This window comes from Gopherus flavomarginatus, chromosome 9 (assembly GCF_025201925.1).
Source record: "Gopherus flavomarginatus isolate rGopFla2 chromosome 9, rGopFla2.mat.asm, whole genome shotgun sequence".
Lineage (NCBI taxonomy): Eukaryota > Metazoa > Chordata > Testudines > Testudinidae > Gopherus > Gopherus flavomarginatus.
Genome location: NC_066625.1, coordinates 79,359,756 through 79,383,365, shown reverse-complemented (window position 1 = coordinate 79,383,365; position 23,610 = coordinate 79,359,756).

The window sequence follows — 23,610 nt, the reverse complement described above, 5'->3', positions numbered from 1 at the left end:
TTAAAATTTACACCTTATTTCCAGCCTGAATTTCGCTAGCTTCAACTTCCAACCATTGGATCCTGTTATACTTTTCTCTGTTAGATTGAAGAGCCCATTATTAAGGACTTGTTCCCCGTATTACATATTCTTAGTCAGTCTTACTCGTTATATCACTAATTCATATTGACAGAAATGTTTACATTCTATGCAGGGTCGTCCTTACCCATACGCAAAGTACGCAGCTGTGTAGGGCACCAGGAAATTTGAGGCATTTCATTTCCTGGTGTCCTGCACAGCTGCGTGCTGCTCCAGCCACTGCTCTGTCTCCTCCTGCCCCTGCTTCACCCTGGCCCCACCTCCACTCTACCCCTTCCCCAAAGCCCCTGCCCCTGCTCCACCCCACCCTGCCTCTTCCCGCCCCTGCCCTGCCCCAGTCCTGCCCCCACTCCGCTGAGGAGTGCAGCAGGGCTGGGCCTGCATTCACTGGTGGTGGGAAGTACAGTGGCCCGGCCGCAATCATGCCACCGGTGAGTGCTGGGGGGTGGTTCCCCCCTGTTCCCCAAGCCAGCCTCCTCCACCCCAGTGGAGGCCTGGGGCCAGCCTCCCTCCCCTTCCCATGGAGACCTGCCACCCCCCACATGGGGGGACTGCATAGGGCTCCAGAATAGCTAGGGATGGCCCTGATTCTATGACAGGAAAAGATTTAGGAGCTGAGGCCCGGATCCTCAAAGGTATTTAGGGTCCTAACTTCTATTGAAATCTACAATTTAATTATATTATTATAAAGATGTCCAAACAAAAAGGAAATCCTTCCATGGCCCTCAAGAGGCCAGGCCTTCTTCCTTGGGTAAGGGAGAGGGAAGCAGTCTGTCAGACCCCGAAGGAAGTCTAGGCATCCACTCTTCTGTGTGGTTGAAAGCCAGGGCTTGGGCCTGAGCGTTTCAATAATAACAAAGCAGCCTGGCCTGTCTTGTTCCTCAAAGGGCTTGAGTGGATGGCATTCTCAAGCCATATGTCAGTTAGTGCCAGACAGCCCCAGGCTGGGGGTTTTGGGTCCTGGCCCACGGAAAACCTCTGCTTTTGTGGCCCTGGAGCTGGGCAGCCCAGCCCCTGCTAATGGTATGCACCATGCATAAGATGCATACAGCTGTGGGCACCACTGACTTCAAGGGAGTGTTAGATTCACATTCCTGTTGTAGGAAACCCTGAAAGTTATGGAAGTGGGATACATAGGTTCAAGAAAGCAAATTTTAGAGTGGAAAACTGGAGCAACCTCTCACTTTTCACACCTTTTCACTGTTTTACTGTTTTCCAACTTTTTCCAGTCAGAAAAGGAGAAAACATCCTATCTTTATCACACGGGTCTAACTTTCTTCTCTTTGTACAGTGGAAAGAAAGGGGTAAAGGTAATACAAGGAAAAAGCCCCCTGAAAATCCCAAAAGTGAAATGGATAACAAATATTTTTGCTGAAAAAAATCAAAAGAAAACACAAAATGTTGAAATGTTTCATTTTGACATTTCCAAATTGAAATTTTCAGAACTTTTCAGTTCATTACAATTTTTGATACTCCAACTTTTCATTCTGAATTGGGATTTAAACACATGTTAAATTACTGAAACTGATTGGTAGATTTGACTGGCTTTGCTGAGATTTGAGGCCTGCAGCAGGAGACTTCTGGGAGATCATATGCTGTCATTGCTTGGGGGAGAAGAGAAAAGCAGTCATGGTAGATGAGATTCAGTAGTGCCTTGTGTACACACATCATTCCTCTATGATGCCTCAGTTAATACCATTCTGCTACATCAGGATTTGGAGACATTACTCCTCCCTTCCTCGGCTAGATCCAGGGCCAGTGCAACCATTTAGGCAAACTAGGTGGCTGCCTAGGGCACCTAGTGGTTGGGGACGCCTAAAAGTCCCCTCAGGTGAGGAGGTGGAGTGGAGGTGAGGTGGGGCGGGAGGGGGGCACAGTGCACAGGGGAACAGCTCCCCGCCCCAGATCACCTCCACTCTGCCTCCTCCACTGAGCACACAGCCCCCGCTCTAAGTATCCTCTAATTAGCACCGCAAGCCTGTGAGAGGAGAAGAATTAGAGTGTTAGGGTGGTCTGTACAAGCCCATCTGGGACCCTGGGTACGTACTCATATTATTAGCCTGCACTGAAACCTATGCTGCCGTTTCTTCACGGCTATTTTTAGTCATGCTAGTTAGATTAAAGATAGCAAGGATATGCCAACCCATACTGCCAACCCATACTTCTCATTGCAGTGTAGATATTGGACAGAGCTCACAGCTACAGCACACCACTCTGTTCCTCCTCCTTCTGTGCTGTGCTTCATCGCATGCCGCAAGCATGGATGTGAACCAACGGAGAGTTCTTATTTGCTTTACTTGTTCCTCACTTGGCTTCTCTTTCATTAGCTTCCCTTTCCCTTTCTCTCTGAATCTAATTTATCGCTCTACTAAAGTATGTCCCCTCATTTAACAGGGAGAGAAACCTGGCATTTTGCGGACTAATGGCTCAACAAATGGTCAGGAAGACTGGGGTATAGTCGACACTGCATGGATGCTGAACAGAAGTCCTCCGTTTCGAGAAGAAAACCATCAAAATAGCATCAGCTTGGCTTTGCGCCGAGCAGCCTCTCAGCGTCAGTGGATGATGAGCTCCTCTAAGTCCTGAAACTGAATAATGTGCAAAGAGCAGGAGGGTAACAGAATATTAGCTGGCATCCCTGGGGCATGCCACACCAATATATTTATATTTATATCAGCCCTCACTGGAAGGGGCTAAATCTGCCGGGCCATAGAAGGACCTGACTCTAATGGTCTTATGGAGGAGGAGGGGTTTGTGTCTGAGGTGCCTTCATCATGCCCTATTCCTAAAGCTGTGGGATCTGGGCTTGGCTCACATTTGGAGGTGGCTGTTTATGACAGTGACAATGGCCATGATTTCCTTGGGAGAGTCACCTTGGTTACCATCATGTGAGATAGGGAAAGAGAATGACCTCAGTGTATGTTCCAGCTCATGTGGTGATGCAGAATGAGGGGACATATTTAGGGTTGGGCCTCAATGGAATCTGATAATTAGACTCGAAAGGGGCATCAAAAAATCAAAGGCTACTTTTGAAAATGTGGACCCAAACTTTGAGAACATAAGAACATAATTTGTCCCTCCCTTTAGCCTCCATGCCAAGATGTCTTCTCTGGATTTTCACGGCTCAAAATATCATGAAAGTGGAATTGAAAGGAGGCCATTCAGCAGTCCACATGTTGGAAGGCTCAAGTGACTGGAAATGGGAGATAATGATTTAAAGTAAATATCTCGAGACATTTTCATCTCTAGGTCATCAGTTCAAAATCCAGATCAGATTGATAGTGAGCAAAAGTTGTTACATTCTGATGGCTCTTTGGTAAGCGCAGTAGGGGTTTTCTGTTCAGTTCCTAGTGGGCACATGCCCACATCATAAAAAGCCTCATCAGAGCTGGTATTAATTGCCCTCTTGTTGGCAATCTCAGCTGACAGGCTAAGGCATGCATGAGCTTAAACTGCCCTCTCAACCCTCCAAGGGGTCCTTTACAGGTCGGAAGCACTTTGGCCGCAAGCAGGATGTATGGGAAGTCTGCACTGAAACTACACGTTCTGTGAATAAGCAGAGAAAGAGTTCAACTTCCAGGACGGACATTCTAGTATCAAGTTCATTCAAAAATGTTCAAATAATGGAACCTTCCTGACTACTGAGTGGGAGCATGGGCAAAGAACATCAGCCCTTACTGCAATATTTATGGATGTTGTACGTAATTTCTCTTCAAGTTAAGTTCTGTAAAACTGCTTTTTTAATATATATCCCAAACCTAAATTGTGGGTTTAAACCACTTGATACTTTAAATGTAAATGTCTTTAAAACCGTGTGCTGTATGAAAGATTTGGAAAACGAGTATTTCTAAAATCTGTGATACAGTTATAATATTGCAATGAATAACTAGTAGAAGTGTTTCTTATTAGAAATGGAGTCAATTTAGTTGTGGAAGAAGGGTTCCATATAAAGTCTATGAGCCAAGAGAAGCTTAGCTTTCTAAATCTCTTGCTATGTATTATTGCATATCCCAGCATTAAGTCCCAAAACTGATTTCCATGTGCACTCCAAATTGCTCATGAAATCAGTGAGAGCTTGGGGCAAACAAGGAATTCAGGTTTTGGTAGTTAGTCTTCAGAATGCTTTAAATATGGAAGACTTGACCATCAGTATTAAGACCTTTGTCTCTCTCTTGGCTCCTGGATGTCATTAACTTTGTCTCTATCACTGTTTCCAATTGATATGTTTTCAGCGTTCTTCCATAGGTGGCATTAGTTGTCAGAAAGATGATCCTGTGTCTTGCAAGCAGGGCTTGCATGTCAATTCAGCTGCCTCCAAAATTGCTTCTAGGGTTGTGCAAAATTGTGACATCGTGACAGTTCATTGTGATGTGATAACACTGTGCATCATGGCATTAAGAAGAGATGGCATCACAACATGATGAATTTTTTGGTGATAATATGAAGATGTTTCATGGTGGTGTTGCATGATGCAGTGATTGCAAAAGGCTGCAGCCTTAATAACATTAATGACATGTTTCTTCATGCACCTCTAGGTGGCAGAATGACTGAGCTTTTATTTAGAATTCATCGGTGAAATTCTCCAGCCTCAGCTGTGTTATACAGAAAGTCTGACTAGATAATCTAATGGTCCCTTCTGACTTTAAAATCTATGTATACATGAAAATCACAGCACAGCTAGTGCTGAGTGAATAACTCACAATAGAAAAAATATATTTAATTCAGTTCTTTCTCCTGATCATGAATGATCTACAAACCGACTGAATTTCATAAATCAGCTCACTGATGGTGATTATTCCATAAATGTTCAGTGCAAATATATTTCAGCCTCTGGGCTGCTTGTGAACATTTGCAGTGAATATTGTTTTGATATTCATAATTTACTGTTTAGGTTGTTTGGATTAGATATAGCGCTCACATGGTATATACCAGCTCTTCATTGAATAATCCATCCTAACGAAGTCAGGTTTCTGGAGTGAATACTCATCGCAACAAATTCAAAATCCACTTGTGGAGAATATTCTACAATACTTGCTTTAGGAACATTCCTGCTCCTATATTTGTTTGCTAACGTGCTGTGGAAGGCAATTGCAAAATGGGCACCAACACAATCAAAACAAACACTCAAAAATTTGACAATAGAAAATGTTCTACCTAACTCACCTCAGAAGGATCCCAAGATGACTCAGAAATGCTTCCCATTGGTATGCACACTGTGGTATGTCATCCAGTAATAAACATGTTTCAAATGGGACAATAGACACAAGGATTCAATTTAGGATGATGAATGGATAGCACAGAATCTATGGAATTTCTGGAGGTCAATCCCGGGCTAGAGAGACACATTATACATCATTTTGAGACACCCAACCCTTATAGTGTTCTGTATTCTTGCATTCCACATTCATGAGAGAAGGGATCTCTGTAATTGAGACAGTAACTGAAAGACATCAATCATTTAACTTGGAACTTCTAGCCTTGGGGTTATGTCCAGTGGAAGCTGATCAGCAAGGCCTTGCTTTATCTGTACTTGGAGCATTTACTGTACTAAATAAGTCCCTGATAACTTTAACCCTCCAATCCAGAATACCAGCTGAATAAGGGCTGAAAGCTACCTTCTATCTGTGTAGCACTGATGTACCGGCAAACATCCACTTTCTTTGTATAGAATGGAGGACCTAATCCAAAACCCATTGAAGCTGGTGGAAAGTCTCCCATTGACTTCAGTGTAAATTGGACCAGACCATAGATTTTGTGGCACCATGGCTCACATTAAACCTCCCTCCTCGTTGGAAGTGCCAGCAGAGGAGGAGGACTGGAACTTTCCACTTTTAGAGGTGGTCTCTTGAGATAAGGAGTGAGGCATAATGGTGAGGCGTTCTAATGCTGTGTGTGAGAAAGGCTGGTTCTTCATCTTCCTGTCTGATACTTATTCTGTAGGGAGAGGATTTCAACATCTAGAGCTCTGACTCAAGGCCACCTTTCACTATCGCTTCATTCACACCAAAATGTAAATGCAACAGTGCAAATTCTCAAAGGAGAAAAGCTGTGTGGGTTCTGATCTTATTGTTCCATTCTCCTCTCCCATCTTACACCTCTGATTTACTCGGGAAGCCTAGGAGCATGAACAGATGCCTGCTTCTGTGCTGCACAGCACAACCTCTCACAGTAGCAAGCTTTTTAAAAGGGTTATTCAATTAGACTCAGACAATGGAGTAATCTGATTCATGGTGCTGTAGCAAGCCTTTTGTGCCCTGTGTGCTGTTAACAGCTACTACATTCCCTCCCAGAGGTGGCTGGATATAAGTGGTATTGGTGGGGGTGGTTAAGTGAAACGACTTCTGTATGTGTGTGTGCGTGTGGGTGTACGCAATCTCTGAAGCACTTTTTAATCCTTCAGCATGAAAGAAGCTATGGAAATGTGAGATAGTTTTACCATTACTTTTATCAATAGTACAACATTGTTCCCTCACTTACTTCATTATAGTCCCATTGCAATGCTGCTGTTGTTACATGGTCCATTTTAAAATAAATTGGAGTTTAGTTTTATCTTTTGCTGGGTTAGAAACCTCGCTGAGAGATCGAGCTACTTTACGTCAGAGCTGCTGAACAAGCGTGTTTTATGAAGCCAAATAAAAGTTTGCTTCATCAACCACTGCAGAGTATAAACAACTGTCAGCCGTCTTAGGGAACAGACATCATTTTATTTAATTGCAAATTAAAAAACATAAACCACCTTAAACACAGAGCTAATTCCACATCAAATCAATACAATAATTGCACTCAGGCAATTTTAAGGCACACACAGCGCTCAGCACCTTGCATACTAAAATAAGTCAGTTATCAGAGCAATAGGCAAGCCTTATGATATATTATATGTTGTGGAGAATTAGCACATTTTGTATTGTATGACTGACTTTCCCTCATGCTCTGGGATACATTTAATACTGAACTTGTGATCAAAAAGTTGTTAATGGCTCCTTTTGTACTTGTGAATTCTTGGTAAAATGAAAGTTGCTGGAATAAAACAAGAGATTTTCAATTTATACACAACCTCCAGTATCTCCCTTCACTGTCTGAGAATGAGTTATGTTGATTTATTGTTTTGTATGCTGTTGAAGTATTTTTTTTTGAAACAAGGGATTACGTTTAAAAATAATTTTAAGTGATTTTAGTCATTCTGAAGAAAGGTCTTGGAGACTGAAGTCCTCTGTCTGTCAATCTATTTGTCTGTCTGTCTATGGCAGAGGTCCCCAAAACGTAGGACATGGAGGAACATCCCAGGAGGAGGGCACAGCAGGACCCAGGCCAGTCCCAATGGGAGTGGGGAAGGAGCGCAATCCAGCCCTCCACACCACCAGCTCTGCTCTGTTCCCCCACAAGCCCAGCTGCTTCCCTGGCTCCCAGTCCCACTCCTGTCCCTGTCCCCAGCCTTGGTGCAGCTCTGCTCCTGGCCCCAGGGTCAAGGCTGGGAGTAAAGCTGGGAGCAGAGCCGCACCTGGCTGTCAGCCTGGCTGTTGCTCTGCTCCCACCTCCACCCCTGGCTTCTGTCCCCAGAACCACCCTCATCAGCTCTTACCCCTGTTCGTGTCCCTCCCCCCACCCCCTGGAGCTGCGGCACCACTCCCGGCCCCTGCTCCAGGAGGGGCAGGAGGGCATGGACAGAGGTAAAGGGGCCATGACCCTCAAACATTTGGGGACCGCTGGTTTACAGAGAAAATATTTCATACCTAGAAACAGTGCAAGCTTGCTCCACCCCATCCCACTAGAAGGCCTTAACTGTGACTAAGGGGATCACCTCTAGGAGCAAAGGAAAAGTTTTCATGAGTTATTCAATACCTAATATTCAAAAAACCCACCTTCACGCTGTCTCTCATGCTGCCCCTCTTGCTTGGCAGGTGCTTCTTGTCAACATCCACAAAGCTACCTTCACATCCCTCCTCAAAACTCTCCTTTTTAATCAAGCTACAAAAAACTTGACAACAGTTAGGCAGCTGGTGTGCTGAGACCACTGCTTACCATGCGAACCAGTGTTGTCTCATTATTTCCTTGGGCTCCCCATTGATCTGGAGCCACCTGTTGTCTCTTGTCTTATGCTTAGATTGTCAGTTCCTTTGTTCTGTGTTCCTACAGTGATTATCCCAGTGGGGTCCTGGTCCATGACTAGCGCTGCTAGGCATTATGGTAATATAAATAAATCATAATGCTTGGCCTTTCTGCTGAAACCACCAACAAAGGTTTCATTAATTGCTCTGATGTTTGTGAGGAGGACAGCTGTCCACCAGCAAGGAGTCTGAGACTCACATAGCTGTGAACCACTGTGGTTTGAGAAAGACTTCTCCAGACCTCGCGATCACTGGAAGTAACCTCACCTCAAGGGGTCTAACAGCATCATCTTTATTTAAAGGAACATGACATGTGGCATCTCAAGTAATATTGGGAGCTTAGACATTTCATGGCCTAGTCATGAAGGCCAGAGTCTTCCCCTGTAAACAAGGCCCAAGGTATAGACAGATGTGTAAGGTCCCCTGAGATACAGCTGTTTACAGGCAGATTATGAATGGATGAAACTAACTAATGTCTTTAGCCAGTTCCTGGTGTGACAAGAGAACATGCTTTGAATTCCCTAGTTGTCCATATCCTAAAGCCAACATATTGTTTTGCATGACTGGAACTCTCTTTTTAAGAATAGCCCAGGACTGGAATAGCAGAAGATACTATGGGACAAGTGTATAACATGCACTGGCAGAGCTGTAGGGATTCCCCAGTTGGAATAGCAGTGGTGCTGCAGAGCAGGATTGATGTGAGTTGATATAGCTGGCGGAGCGGGGTGAGGAAGGACTGCAATGGCAGCAGCGGCTGCAAGGCAGGATGGGTGTGCATTGGCAGAGCTGTTTGAAAGCCCAGAAGTGGGTTACGAGGAAGATGTCTCAGGTATCTGGATTAATGTGCCCAGCATCTCTAAAAGAGATCTCTAAATCATGACTGAATCTCTGAAATTGATCCTTTCCTAGCCATCACTAGCCCAAGTTTTGGCCAGCTTTTGACTTGACAACGGCAACTTTGATCCATGATCATGGAGGGAGTAATGCTCTTTCAGGCAGTGAGGGCCACTGCCATGAACAACTCTAAATATCAAGACAGAGCCCATGAACTACTAGACTTTGCATTCAGTGGAGAGCCTTGAACCACTCTCAAAACCTTACAACACCCTTCCTTCAATACCATAAAGTCTATCAGAGATAGCTCACTTCACCCTTGCATTGCACCAAAATTCACCCAGATATTTCTGTATCAGTCTTGGAAACCTCTGGTATGTCAAAATTGGAAAAAACCACATGGGATGCATTTTATTGTAACCAGCGAACTATAAAACTATGAACAAATTAAACTTCCCTAGGTTCAGAAACACACCACACAGTACTTGTGTTGGGGTCTAACTGACCCCAGGCTCAAACATTTTTTTTTAAAAACTACACACTAGACAAGTGCTGGGGGTTGAACTGACCCCGTGTTTAGACTATGACAATAGATAGCAACAGCAACCAGACAAAGGGCACAAACACAGCAAAGTGGCAGTAAATGGCCTGCTACTTTGGACAAATGGAGCAAACAGGTGACGTGTTCTGCACATACAAAGTTTTTACACTTTGCATATTTTTTATGTGTTCTTCTGTCTTATTTTCTAGAACATCTTTTCCGTTCCTTAGTCTATGGGTCAGTGCCCAGCACACTGGACACTGTTTCCCTAGGGCCCTGAGGCAAGGTTGCAAAAATGGTCCTATCCTGCATCAGGAGTTTCACCATTTTTTGTCCCCAGGTCCCGAGAAAACGCCCATCTCCTACTCAAAGATTTACTGTTCCACGTGTGATTCAACAACATCCAAACAACATATGCATTCAGACATGCAATGTGCATGTGCAATGCATGTCTTTGCCCCAGCAACAGGGGGTCTTTACTCAGCAACTGCATCTATCAGCAAATGTATTTGACAATTGCGGTTTCCTCAGAAACTCTTTCTAGCAAGTGCAAGCTTCCCAGAAAATCAATCTGACAGTGTTATCTTCGAAGAAACTCAATTTGCTAGATTGTGGTGATACATGAGAACAAAGTTATCGTGGGGTCACAGATCTCCAGGACCCTTTGGGTGAAAACCAAAACCACTGAAACTCTGGTGATAAAAACAATACTGAAAGATTCAAATAATGGTATCACAACTGCTCCCTGAAACTAAAATAAATCTGCTGCTCGACTGCCTGAATAATTAGGTTTGATATAGGAGTGGATGGGTGAGATTCTGTGGCTTGTGTTGTGCAGGAGGTCAGACTAGATGATCATAATGGTCCATTCTGACCTTAAAGTCTATGATTCTATGAATTAATTGAGGGTCTGACTGACCCCAGTATGCTTTGAGTGACTTTTTTCGCTATACTAAAACAGCAACAGGGACTCCAGCAAAACCAATGCTAACAGCTGGTCTCAAAGTAGTTTGCGAATACGTAAAGAAAGAAGAGGCAGTGGTTTTCCTTTCATGTTTGATTTAATTTTTTTTATGTGTTCAGGGTCCAAGAAACAGCCAAAGAACTTGGAGATGTAGTACTTTCATTGACTAAGCTTGAAAGGTCTAACTGAACCACTACCTTTTTAGTGACTTCTTTTGCTACACGAAAACCACAAGAGGCTGGATGATAAAACCGGTGTGGACTGACCTCACCCTGGTTTGAGAATACTTAATGTTGGAAGAAGGACAGGTTTGGCACAGAAATTTGTATTTTGTGGGCATTGGAGTCAGATAGATACCAGGACATTAGGAGGGTTAAAAAAAAAATCCACTTCATAGCAAGTCTGCACTATTGTCTGCTATATTGCTCATCTTAACCTAGCTGTCTGCCTAGCCTAGATTGTGAGCAAATTGAGAGACTGTGTCATCTGCACTGTGCAAAAGCAAGCAGGTGAGCAGTGAGAAAGAGAGGAAGAAGGCATTTCAGCTACCTTGCTAGCCACGTCTTGCTTCTTTCCTGCATATTGAAGAGGTGACACTTTTGAAGAAAGGATGGCTCTTGCCTATTCAGACTGAAGCGTTCAGACTTGGAAGAACCCAATCTCTACTCCTTTTCCTCATAGTCAGAGAGTGAGCATCACTTTTGGGACTAGAGGTCTGAGTGAAGGCACGGCTGATAGCTGTTTCCATAAGACAGAGGTAAATTAAGCTCAGGATCTAATTTGAGGATCTCCCTTTTGTTGTACCCAATTGCATTTTGAGATCTCTTGTTGCCTTTTAGGCTGCTCTGTTGAAGGAGACACTTCCTGTGATATGTAGCACTTACGGATAGGGAAGATGATAGTAGCTGCAAGTTTTATACTCCATGGATGCCTCTTAAAGGAAGAAATTGTTTTGCTTCTGTCTGTCTCAACTGCTTCTCCCATACCCAGATCTCTCTGATCTCTCTCCTCTGATCTCTCTCTCTCAGCAAACTTCTCATTGGCAAAGACAGTAAAAGGGCAAAAGGTCTGTCATTGAAATGGTGGATTGCTAGCTTTCACAGCTGTGCTGCTGTTTTAAAGCTGGTCCAAAGATTGATCTAACGCTGTCGCTTTTTCCCCTCTTTTCATAAATAAAGCTTTAGAAGTGCTTAGTGCAAATACTCGGATTCAGCAGCAAAGCTCTCATCCCACCAGTATGTTTTTCATACAGCTCTTGCCTTTATTTTGCCCTCTGTTTGCTCTTCCTACTTCTGCTCTTTCGCTGCTATTACCAGGAGGTTAGAGTTGGAGAATAGCTTGCAGTGAGGGCCCATGTGTAGAGCTTTGAAGACCTCACACCATAGCCTTTGCTCTGAACGTAGTGCAACGTCTTGCAGCCACGTGGGGAGAAAAATCCCATCTCAGTAGGGACCAGTCTCCTGTACCTCTCCACGAACTGGCATAGGAGGGGAATTTGTGACAACCACTAAGAGAGACTCAAAGGGAGATTAAAGAGGTTGAGCCTGAGAAGATCTTTGTGGGCAGTACCATATTACAATAAAGCAGACCATCCTTCCCTATGATGACCGTAAGTGTAGCCTATGTCTCTCCATGTCAGCTTTCTAAGGGCTCTTATTCACTTGGGTGTCCTGATCTCAGAACCTGGCTATTGCATTCAGCCTAATATTAATACTTTACTTTTGTATAGCACTTTTCAACTATAGATCGCAAAGCGCTTTGTAAAGATGGCTGTGAACATCCCTGTTTGTAAGACACAAATGGGTCACCTCGCAGGTCAGTGGTAATAGACCACAGGTCTCCCGAATCTCTATTCCACATCCTAGCCAGTGGCTGCCCTGCGTCCTCAAATCCTAATAGCCTTCTTTCACTTTCTGTTTGTAGCTACAGCTTCTAGGTCCAGACTGGGGGAGCTGCCATTGAAAGGGAAGATGACATTGAGCTATACCATAAGAAAGCAAGACATGACAATTCGCTGCAAGCAGAGATTTACGGGGGGTGAAAGTATTACCTAGCAAGCAAAAGGCACACATAAAAAGTCCCAGAGGCATTTGGCAGTAGGCCCTGGGCTCTTCTCCTAAGCCCCTGTCACCCTACACCTTGCCTTGGTGGTACCACATAATGATAGAAGCAGTTTATCCATTCGATACCTGAGAGAAGTTAAAAAGGAGTCATCAATTAGCTCTGGATACCAGTGTTATGTAATAGGAAACGTACAGCTATGCAAGGAGCTATTTGACAGAGAAAATATAGCACGAGGTCAAACACTGGGACCACAGCCGGGCTTCAGTAGTGACTATTTCAGTCTCCTTTGCCATGCTAAGCCTCTCGGATACAATATCATCTATCACTCCAGCTAGCGACGATGGCCAAGGAGTACGCCTTCCCACATTAGTGGCTGGTGTCTTGTTTGGAAACAGACAAGATGCTTTTTCCATTAGGATTGAGTGATAGGTGGCAGCGACCATTCTGTAACCTAAGCCAAGTTCGCCTTAGTTCAGAAAATTAGGCCACTTGTTTCTCAGCAATAGGAGGGTGTTCACGGAGGAGGAAGGTGACAGTGGGCATACTCTGATCAAGGAGGCTACCCTGTAGAACCGAGCCATCTGCCCCTGCTGATCTGGAGGATTACAGGTCAGCATATGAATCTTGTACTAGCCAAAAAGCCATGAGACAGCAAGAGGAGAAAATTTCAACCCGAGTGACAGTGGTGGCATCTTTTTATGAGCCTGTGTACCAATGGCAGATGTCGCACTCAGCATTATTTAAGCCTTAAGAGACCTATAATTGGAGACTTACGTGTCCTCATCATAGCTGACCTTATTTATGGAGGAGCTGACATCTGAATGTCAAATTTGCATCACTGACTTTTCTCCCCTAATAACCACTTTAATATGTAAATAACTGCATCTGCAAAAGAATAAAAATAAATAAAAGAGCTATTTTGGTTATCTCTGGGAAGATTTGTGTTTGCTGTGACTGTGGAGACTGGGCTGAAATTAGGCTCTGCCACTTAATCAGGAAGAAAGTGAGAAAGAAAGACATTTACGGATGCAGGGATATGTGAATTCTGAATTGTAAATAACCTGCAGTGCAATCTTAGGCAAGAAGAGAGTATAAAGCACATTACAGGGCCATTTGCAGTTCTTTATTCAGGCATAACTGACTCTTACAGTTATTTTGCTAAATCATCTATTCACGGGTATATGTTTTTCCATCCTGGCTAGGTAGCAATCCCAATCCCTGGAGTGAAAAAGATTTACAAAATACCTGAAATTACACATTCACGTGCAGACTCAAGCTATTCGTGGAACCATGAATCTAAAGAGTAAGGCATTGGGAGGGAGAGAACTGAGAGAACAAACTTTGTGGTGGGTGATGTTGCTAAGGAATTATGCATTGTTGAGAATAAACAGAACCACTGTAGCTTGCCATGCTTTGGGCATAGGGCCTAATAACTGTGCTATTACTGCAATATGACTGGTTGTTCCACAAGGTAAGATTTATGTTTGTGTGGGGCACCTTATTACTGCCATAAAGACAAGAGAAAGATACACAACTTAACCCCCTGGCACGGGGGTCTGAGTCTCTCCCAGCAGGATATGCCAATAGAAGTTACTTGTATCTGAAAGGAAGAGGGACTGTTATGCTCATCTGAACTTGGTTAATCCTAAAGGGAATGGAGAGATGTATTAGTCTGTACAGTGAGACAAGCAACTGACTTCACCCTGCTATTCACAAACACCTTTTCCGCTCAGTTCACATGAGCTAGAGTGGGGAGATGTCAAAGGACCTGCTGGGAGGCTCATTTATGGAACTGAAACCTGTCAGCATGTGATAAATTGTATTAGTCTAGGTTTAGCATTCAGAGTATCATTTGCAGTTGTTCACATCTGGGTCTTAAGTCGTAAAGGAGAATGAGACACTTCTTTAGATGGGTCCTGAGAGCCCTGGAGAAACATGCCTGCTATCTCCAGGATGTTTGCTGCTTAACTTCAATCGATGCAACAGTTTATGCTGGTGCCCAAATACAATGCAGAAAAAAGGACCATTGTAGTTAAAATCTGCAGCTTGCCAGGTACAAAGCTGTCCATTCACAAATTCCTCCATCCTATGTTCATCAATATATCATCTAAGTAGCTTAGTTCAGCTGTGCTGGTGTTGGCTTTAAGATGATCTTGCTAAGGATCAGAATCCTACACCAAGACTGTGGGGAACTTCGAATCCAGATCAGGATCCATACTTTATGGCTTTGGCCATTCTCTAAAACCAACTCCTTATTGAAACAAAAAGGTCTGCGCCAACGCCAGCAGAAGAAGCTTCTTTCACACACAGCCCCCAACCAGTGTTTCTCAACATTCCTTTGGAGAGACAAACTCCAGGGATCAAGGGGAGTTCAGGCTCCATGGTCCATTTAATCCTTGGCTTCTTTGCTGGCTTTGATTGTGTTGGTGGAATTAGAGATACATACACCTGGTCACCAAACAGAGACAAGAGAATTACCAAAACACCCGGTATGAGTCACGACAGCTGCCAGAAAATAAAGCTATTCTATCTGTATTGACTCGGGCCACACGGTGACCCAAAAGTAACAGACTCCTTTATCTCATTCTCCATCCAATTCCTCAGTTTCGAACAATTTTAGAGCAGAGATACAAACAAGTAGAGAAAAATGATAATTCTGTGTATATCATTCTATAGAGCTCCTGCTCTGTACCCAGAAGATACGAATTTAAGCACAAATCAGACCCAGACAAGAAAATAAAATAATCATGTATAACCATGTTGCTGGGGCAGCTACTCTGTGTTATCATTCAGGGCACAACTCACCCAGCTGTGGGTCTCTGCTGGTATCTCTCTGCTTCTGTGAGGTCCAGAGGTCTGTCCAAAGCATCCTTCAGTTCTACTTCTGGGCCACTAAGTTTCAGATGTACAAAGATGGACCTCTGGAACAAAACAAATGCAACTCAAAAACAGGGTTGTCCCTTGAACCTTCAGTGAAGCCCCACCCTTCTATTGGGGTTTCTCCCTGGGGTGTGGTCTTTTCTTCTAGGGAGGGTGATCCAGCTGGCTAGCGAGCTCTCGCTCAGGGCTGTAGCCAGGCTTCTCTCCCATCAAGAGAAGTTGAGCTCTGTCAGAAGGTAGTTCTCATCCTTTTCTCCATGTCTGACATTGGCTGCCTCTTTTGCAGGTAGCAGATGGAGCCACAGGCATATCTTAATCCCCTCATTGCCAATGTGGGGCCTTTCTGGCCCATCTTACATGGCAATGCTAAGGGAACTGCCATGATGGTTGAAGAGGCCAGAGCACTGGAAGAGATTAACACTTCTTTCTTTCTTTCTTTCTTTCTTTCTTTCTTTCTTTCTTTCTTTCTTTCTTTCTTTCTTTCTTTCTTTCTTTCTTTCTTTCTTTCTTTCTTTCTTTCGCAAGAACAAATTTCTTTATCAGGTTAGTTATGAAACTAATTCCAATAAAATGTCTCCATGAATTCCAAGAGGGATGTTGATAAACTGGAATTGACATTCAAGATGCAGCAAGATGCTGTGATAAAGACTATTTTGTCCATAGCGTACAATAAAACTTTTACTGTAAAGCACCTTTTATGTAAGCTGGATCACAAAACATTTTCTAGAATTAAATTAATGTCAGACAATATATGGTATAAATTACAGAAAACAGTGGTCGTAAAGACATTGTATGGTGAATAAATTTAAGCACTTAGAAGATTGATCGCAGAGGATGAGTCAAATTAAGAGGTAGAGTCAAGGGAGAACAGGAAATATACATTTTAAAATGAGAATTGAAAAGAAATGGAGAGTTGATGAGGCAGAGAGATACAAGAGGCTGTTCATTACAGATGGCAGGAGATACAAAGAAGTAGGGCTCTTGCTCTGAAACTGTGGGGGGATGAAGAAGACAAGAGAGGAAATAGATCTAGATGGGTGAAGGAAATAGGGAAGAGACAAGGTCTATGACGTTGGGTGTAGCATGTTTCTACTAATGACGTTCCCAGATATTTAATATTGCCAAAGTGGAGCTCATTTTAAACTAGTCAACAAAGGCCTTTGAAATGCTGCTCACCTGAGCAAGCCCCCTAGCAGTTTCTGGCTGACAATAATGGAGTGGAAGGTAACATCACATTAGATACCAAAGATTCTCAAAGATGTGGGCATCTATCCTCTGGGTGATGATATTCAGTGTGTGCATGCACACTAGGTATTTGTGCTAGCCTTTGGGCATCTGGATGCCTAACTAGCCAGGTGTAAGTGCAGATTTCCACAAGTACAACAGGCACCTGACAACATTTATTAGCAGTGTGCTGAAGTATGTGTGTGCAACTGTGAATGTACATCTTTGGAAATCTGCCTCTGCCTATGTCATTTCTCCCTGTGATAGCAGGTATGTGGAACAAAATGTCCTTCTAGGTACCAGGTATTAAAAGAAGCAGTAAGTGATGGAACATTCTGAATTTAATCACCCAACATTTGGTGTCTTTGCCTGGCTTTCTATCCTTGGATGGAGAGGTGGGACTATGTATAATTATATCCTTTGGCGCAAAGAGTCATATAGTTGGCTTGAACAGCCAGCTGGCATACTCCTTGGCATAGAGTCTATGCCATCTTCCTCCCAGACCCTAGCATAGGGAGTGTGTCAGGAATGGGTGGAGGCCTGGCCAGAGCAGCCGTACCCTGCAGTCCCTGGCTAGCAGATGGTCCTTTGGGGATCTTTGCGACTGAGGTGTAGTTTACAGCAGCTGCTGGCTCTAACTGGCCTCAGGTTTGGGGAACAACTTCCATCCCCTTTGTGGCCCCTCACCTTTGTGGTGCCCAGGGGAGACAGGGTGCAGAAGAGAACTGAGCCCAGACTTACACAGCAGCACCACAAACGTAAAATCTTTTTGTGGGTCAGGGAACCATAGCAGTAGAGACGGCAAATATCCTTAGGTCATTCAGTCCATACTCCTGCCAGCGCAAGTTACCTCCACCAAGCACTGCACTCTGCAGGGTGGATTCCATGGAGCAACACTACAGGACATGAAGAATTTCCTGGTATATATGTGTTCTGTTGCTTTGTGTAGTCTAGTTTTAAATGAACAAGCTTGGGAGACTATTTTACAGTTTCACAGGTCTCAGATGTATTCAAAGTAAGGGCAGAACTGCAAGATCAGCTATCAGAGAGTCCATATTATTTATTAATAATTATTTTCCATAGAATTGGTCAATTTTTTTAAAATCAGAAATCTTTGGAAACAAAGTTTGCTGATGAAATGTTACTGTTTTGATGAAATTGGAAAACAGAAATTAGCTTCTCTTTGGTTTTTCGGTTTATTGTTTTTCTCCCTCTCATCCTTCCCCTCCTTTTCTCACTTTTTTTCTGTGACAAAATGAGAAAAAAGGAGACAGGAAGAAAAAGTGGGTTGAGGAGCATGGAAAATTGAACCCTACCCCAAGAAATATGATAAAAGTCAAAGCTGAAAATTTTTGATAGACATTTTTATGAAAAAATTCAAAATGACTTCAAAGTTTTTTGCGATTTGGTTTTTCCTGTTTTCCACCATCTTCAGTTTAGCACCATGTGAACTGCAGAGAGACAGGATCACCTAATGCAGCCTAGGCATGGAGAGAATTCAGAAAGGAGTGCTGTGGAGTTCATTTGCTTGCTTATCCTATTGACCCTCTCCAGCAGAAACACTGAGCCAATGGAGTTATGGGGAACATTTGCAAAGTGAAATGATTGGCCTTTGAGCTGATTTCCATCTATAGTCTTACCAAACATAAGAACGGCCATACTGCGTCAGACCAAAGGTCCATCAAGCCCAGTATCCTGTCCTCTGACAGTGGCCAATGGCAGGTGCCCCAAAGGGAATGAGCAGACAGGTTATCCATCCCCTGTCACCCATTCCCAGCTTCTTGCAAACGGAGGCTAGGGACACCATTCCTGCCCATCCTGGCTAATAGCCTTTGGTGGACCTATCTTCCATGAATCTATCTAGCTCCCTTTTGAACCCCGTTATAGTATTGGCCTTCACAACACACTCTGGCAAGGAGTTCCAGAGGTTGACAGTGCGTTGCATGAAAAAACCTACAAGATTGTGTGATGTCACCACACCATGGCCCTTGTGTGTTTCTAACATAACATAAGAACTATGGAATAAAAGTCACACAAAATATTTTTTATGTTTCATATTTTTACATGTTCAGAACTTAAAGTCTCAACCTAGATATTGCAAACCATCATGTAACTGTCTCACTATCTGATTATGTTGCATATTTTAAAGGGAATGTATGTTCTTATATAGCACAGATGGGCAAACTATGGCCCGCAGGCCACATCCGGCTCACAGGACCACCCTGCCTGGCCCTTGAGCTCCCATACGGGGAGGTTAGCCTCCATCTCGTCCCCTGCTGTCCCTCCTCCCCTGCAGCCACGCTCTGGCCACATGGTGAGGCTGCCAGACATGCTTCTCTGAGCGGCATGGTTAGAGGGCCGGGGGGTTGGATAAGGGGCGGGGAGTCCTGTGGGACAGTCAGGGGACAGGGAGCAGGGGGCAGCTGGATGGGGCAGAGGTTCTGGGAGGGGGGCGATCAGGGGACAGGGAACGGGAGAGTTGGATAAATGTGGGAGTCCCAGGGGCCTTGTCAGGAGGTGGGGGTGTGGATAGGAGTCAGGGCAGTCAGCGGACAGGGAGCAGGGGGCTTGGATGGGTCAGGAGTTCTGAGGGGGGCTGGAAGTGGGACGGGGCAGATAGGGGGTGGGAGCCAGGCTGTTTGGGGCGGCACAACCTTGCCTACCCAGCCCTCCATACAGTTTTGCAATCCCAATGTGGCCCTCGGACCAGAAAGTTTGCCCACCCCTTTTATATAGGTTGGTAGAAATTCTAGGTTCAGAGCTTTGTTGGACTTTTAGTGGGATTTGGTGGAATTTTTAAAACACTAGGTACTGAGCTCTTTTGAAAAACCAGGCATTTATTTTGGCACCAAAATGCAAGCAGAGCTCTTTTACATTACATTACAACAAAAACTGCTTAGAAATGGGTTGGTTTAGTTCAACAGCTGCATTACTGCTTTTGTAGTTAGCAACATTAGTCACATTTATCGATTGCCTTCACCTTGTACAAATGACGGGAGTGGACATGAAAATTATTTATATTTCATCATGACAAAGAGACTGAATGGGCACACATGGCCTGAGAGGGGAATTTGGGGACTATAGGACTGGAAAGGGAAGGAAATATAGATACAAATACAAATGATCTGTTTACAATATAAAAATGTTGTAAATCTGGTGCAATCTGATTTATGAAGCTTGTGAAGAAGCCACAGAGCTAGGGGATATGAAATAAATGAAAAGCTTAGTTTTTGAGCCTCTGCAGAAGTAAAATAAAAGGCCTGCAGTCTGGAGACACACACTGATCATCAGAGTTGCTTAGCAGCGGCGCCTAACATGAACCTTCTGTGCTTTGAAGGAGTCGCTAGTTGAAACCTCCTGGAGAAAGAGGAGCCATGTGTGAATCTGTGTCGGTATGGAATAGGTGATAGTAACAGGAGGCCAATAAATGTTATGCAGCATTAGAGGATACAGAGTTAAACTGATGTTCGTTTTGCTTGTCAGGTGTTCAGTGATAGTCCTAGCCCCTAGAGCATTTGATATCGTCTTTATTTGTACAGCAGTAGCACCCAGGAGACCCAGCAATAGACCAGGACCCCATTGTGCTAGGTACCGTACAAACGAAGAACAAAAAGATGGTCCCTGTCCTAGAGACCTTACAGTCTGTTTTTTGGGGACAGTGATGCTCTCTCTCTCAGTAAAGTAGGTTCTAATGTCTCTTGCCACATGTGAGCTATTCCTGGGCACATAATAGCTGTAGCGTGTCCATATACAGCCATTGCAACGACAGGGTCTTATGCTGATCCAAGCACAGTGTTAGACCCTGATTCAGCAAAGCACCTAAACATGGGCTTTCCTTTACTAGAATCAATCCTGATTTACACTGGTGTGAGAGAGAGGAATCAGACCCTGGGTATCGTGAGACTGGCTTTATAAACCATTGTAGAATTCCCAAAGTACAACACTCCATAGAAATAAAACAATATTCCATTATAGTTTTGTCCTGTTGCTGCATGATCATCTCCACTCATCAACAGAGATGCTGTCAAAGCTGTCAAAGAAACTCCCCTTTGAAACTGAGTTTCTCCAGCAGAACCTACATATGACTGTTCTGAAGGGATTTGGGTTCTGACTTTCAGAGGATCTGAGCACTTAAAATTCCAGACAATCAATGAGAGCTGCAAGTGCTCAGTCACCTCGATAATCAGCTCCTTTGTGCTGACCCAACCATGCAGCAAGTGGTACTGATTGCTAGAGATGTGGGGACCAGGTTGCATGCATTAAAGAGACCCCATAATCTTCACAAAATCGCAAACAAACTTTTTTTTGAGCATTCTGATATATTTGGAGAACTGATTTTCACTTCCAGTTTTCACCCAGAATTGGAACAAACAACTACAACAAGGAATGCCAAGCTACCATGAGATAGGCTGTTCTTCTTACAGTATATTTTAACTGAGACTTGAAGCCGAGGTCATGAAAATCTCACAAGAAAGTTTGCTTTCATGCAAATGGCAGCCTGGTTTTGCACATTTCAGAGGTTCAAACAGCTCATATAAGCTTCTGAAAAATATCCACATTTTGTGATGGTTATCTGTAGTGTTTTGAATGCAAACCATTTTGAGCATTGCCCATTTATTCTCAGGGCTGGTGGTCATGGGACTTGTTCTGGAGCTAAACAACTGGGGTCCTTTAGTAGGGTCTTAAGGAAACTCCACAGAGTAATTGCACACATTTCCACACTGAGTAGAACGGATCTGGATCTTTAGTGTAATATGTGGTATCATTCTGATTTCTGAGGCATTTAGGACACAGCATCCTCCTAACACACTGCTTTGTCTTCATCCGTGAGGGATGCAACAGAACATGCATGTTGATACTCACCAGCTATGTCTTCTCATCCACTCTGTTAAATTTCAACACCTCACCCTACAGAAATGGCGGGGTACCTCAACATAGGTGAACTACCTGCTACAATCTCACAGCAAGTTTTAATGTGGAGAATTCCATATGTCCGCACTGCTTTGCCTATATCTGATTTAAGGTATTATCCCAAGAAGCACTGAATGCCTGCTGACTTTAATGGGGTGTGTGGTGCACTATGTTTTGATGGGGCAGGGACTTCCTCTTCTCATAGACTTATAGACTTTAGGGCCAGAAGGAACCATCATGATCATCTAGTCTGACCTCCTGCACATTGCAGGCCACAGAACCTTGCTCACCCACTCCTGTTAGAGGCCCCTAACCTCTGGCTCAATTACTGAAGTCCCTGAATCATGGTTTAAAGATTTTAAGTTACAGAGACTCCACCATTTACTCTAGCTTAAACCTGCAAGTGACACGTGCCTCATGCTGCAGAGGAAGAACACCCCCACTCCAGGGTTTCTGCCAATTTGACCCAGGGGAAAATTCCTTCCCAGCCACTAATATAGGGGCCAGCTGGACCCTGAGCACTTCAGCAAGACACAACTGCTAGACACCTTGGAAATAATTCTCTGTAATAACTCTGAGCCCTCCTTATCTAGTGTCCCATCGCTGGCCATGAGGGATATTTGCTACTAGCAGTCACAGATGGTCTACATGCCGTAGTAGGCAGTCTCATCATACCATCCCCTCCATAAATGTCTCAGTCTTGAAGCCAGGTAGGTTTTTGCCCCACTGCTTCCTTTGGAAGGCTGTTCCAGAACTTCATTCTTCTGGTGATTAGACACCTTCATCTAATTTCAAGCCAAAACTTGTTGACGGCCAGTTTACAGCCATTTGTTCTTGTGTCAATGTTAATAATAAGTGCCAGAATATGATGGAACCATCCATACAATTCGGGTGCTGAGCAGTAAGGCATGATCATTACCCTGGTGAAAGTGTGGTGTGATGGGATGGCAATTATGTATCCATATTATATTTACCTTAACAGATAATGTACATCTGTTATTTGTGTCCCTGTTTCACAGCTATTAGGGTGAAAAGGACCACATGGGACATTTCCCCCTTTTAAAATCAATTATTATCTTTTATTTCTGTTTTATGATACCCATTGTCTGGTCTGTATTCATAACCTTGTAATTGCTTTTACTTTGAGGATCAGGTTTTTTTTTACTTCCCATGTACACAAGATGCCCCTGGTCCTTGGCTCTAATTCTGCCCATGACTCAATGCAAAGGTGCATCTTTATCCGGCAAGTTCCCAGACATAAACCAATGAATTTCTGACTCTCATTATTTGCTGTAAAAGTCTATGAATTGAAAATATAAAGAGGCTGTTTATCAAAAATGCTGAGTTGTTAAATCAGTGAACTATGCAACTACACATTTGTTCCTATTAGGTCTTGAAAATGTGAAAATGTTGTGTGTAGTAACTGTGCAGTACATATTTCGTTCACATAAAAATCCTGAAGGCTCGGCAGCATCCCTTCATAGATATCTATAACTTGAAAGAGTTACCCTCAAAATGACAGTGCTCATTGGTTTGGTGATACTAGAGACACGGGTTTAGGAATGCTCTTCCATGACCACTGTAGAAATAGGTTCTGTCCAGCTGCTCGTATGGCCCCATCACTGGCCTATTTAAGCACCTCACAATCATTCATGGATTTACCCTCACAACACCTTGGTGTGGTAGAGAAGTGCTGTTATATCCATTATACAGATGGGAACAGAGACAGGGTAAGTAGATGACTAAACCCAAGGAAGTCTATGGTGGAACTGGAAAGTGAGCCCCAGTCTCTTGAGTCCCAGTCCAGTGCCTTACCCACAGGGCCATCCTTCCTATGAGATACTTGGCTTAAGGTTGGGAGCCACATCGCTCTTCTGTGGCCACCCAACTTGGAGAGAGATTGTTGCCAGCTGTAATGGTAAGGGTCTCTGCTCTGCTTCTTAAGCTGGAAGATGTGAGATGGGCAGATGGCTCTTATAGGAGTACAGTGGGGAGGTGTTTGCATCAGT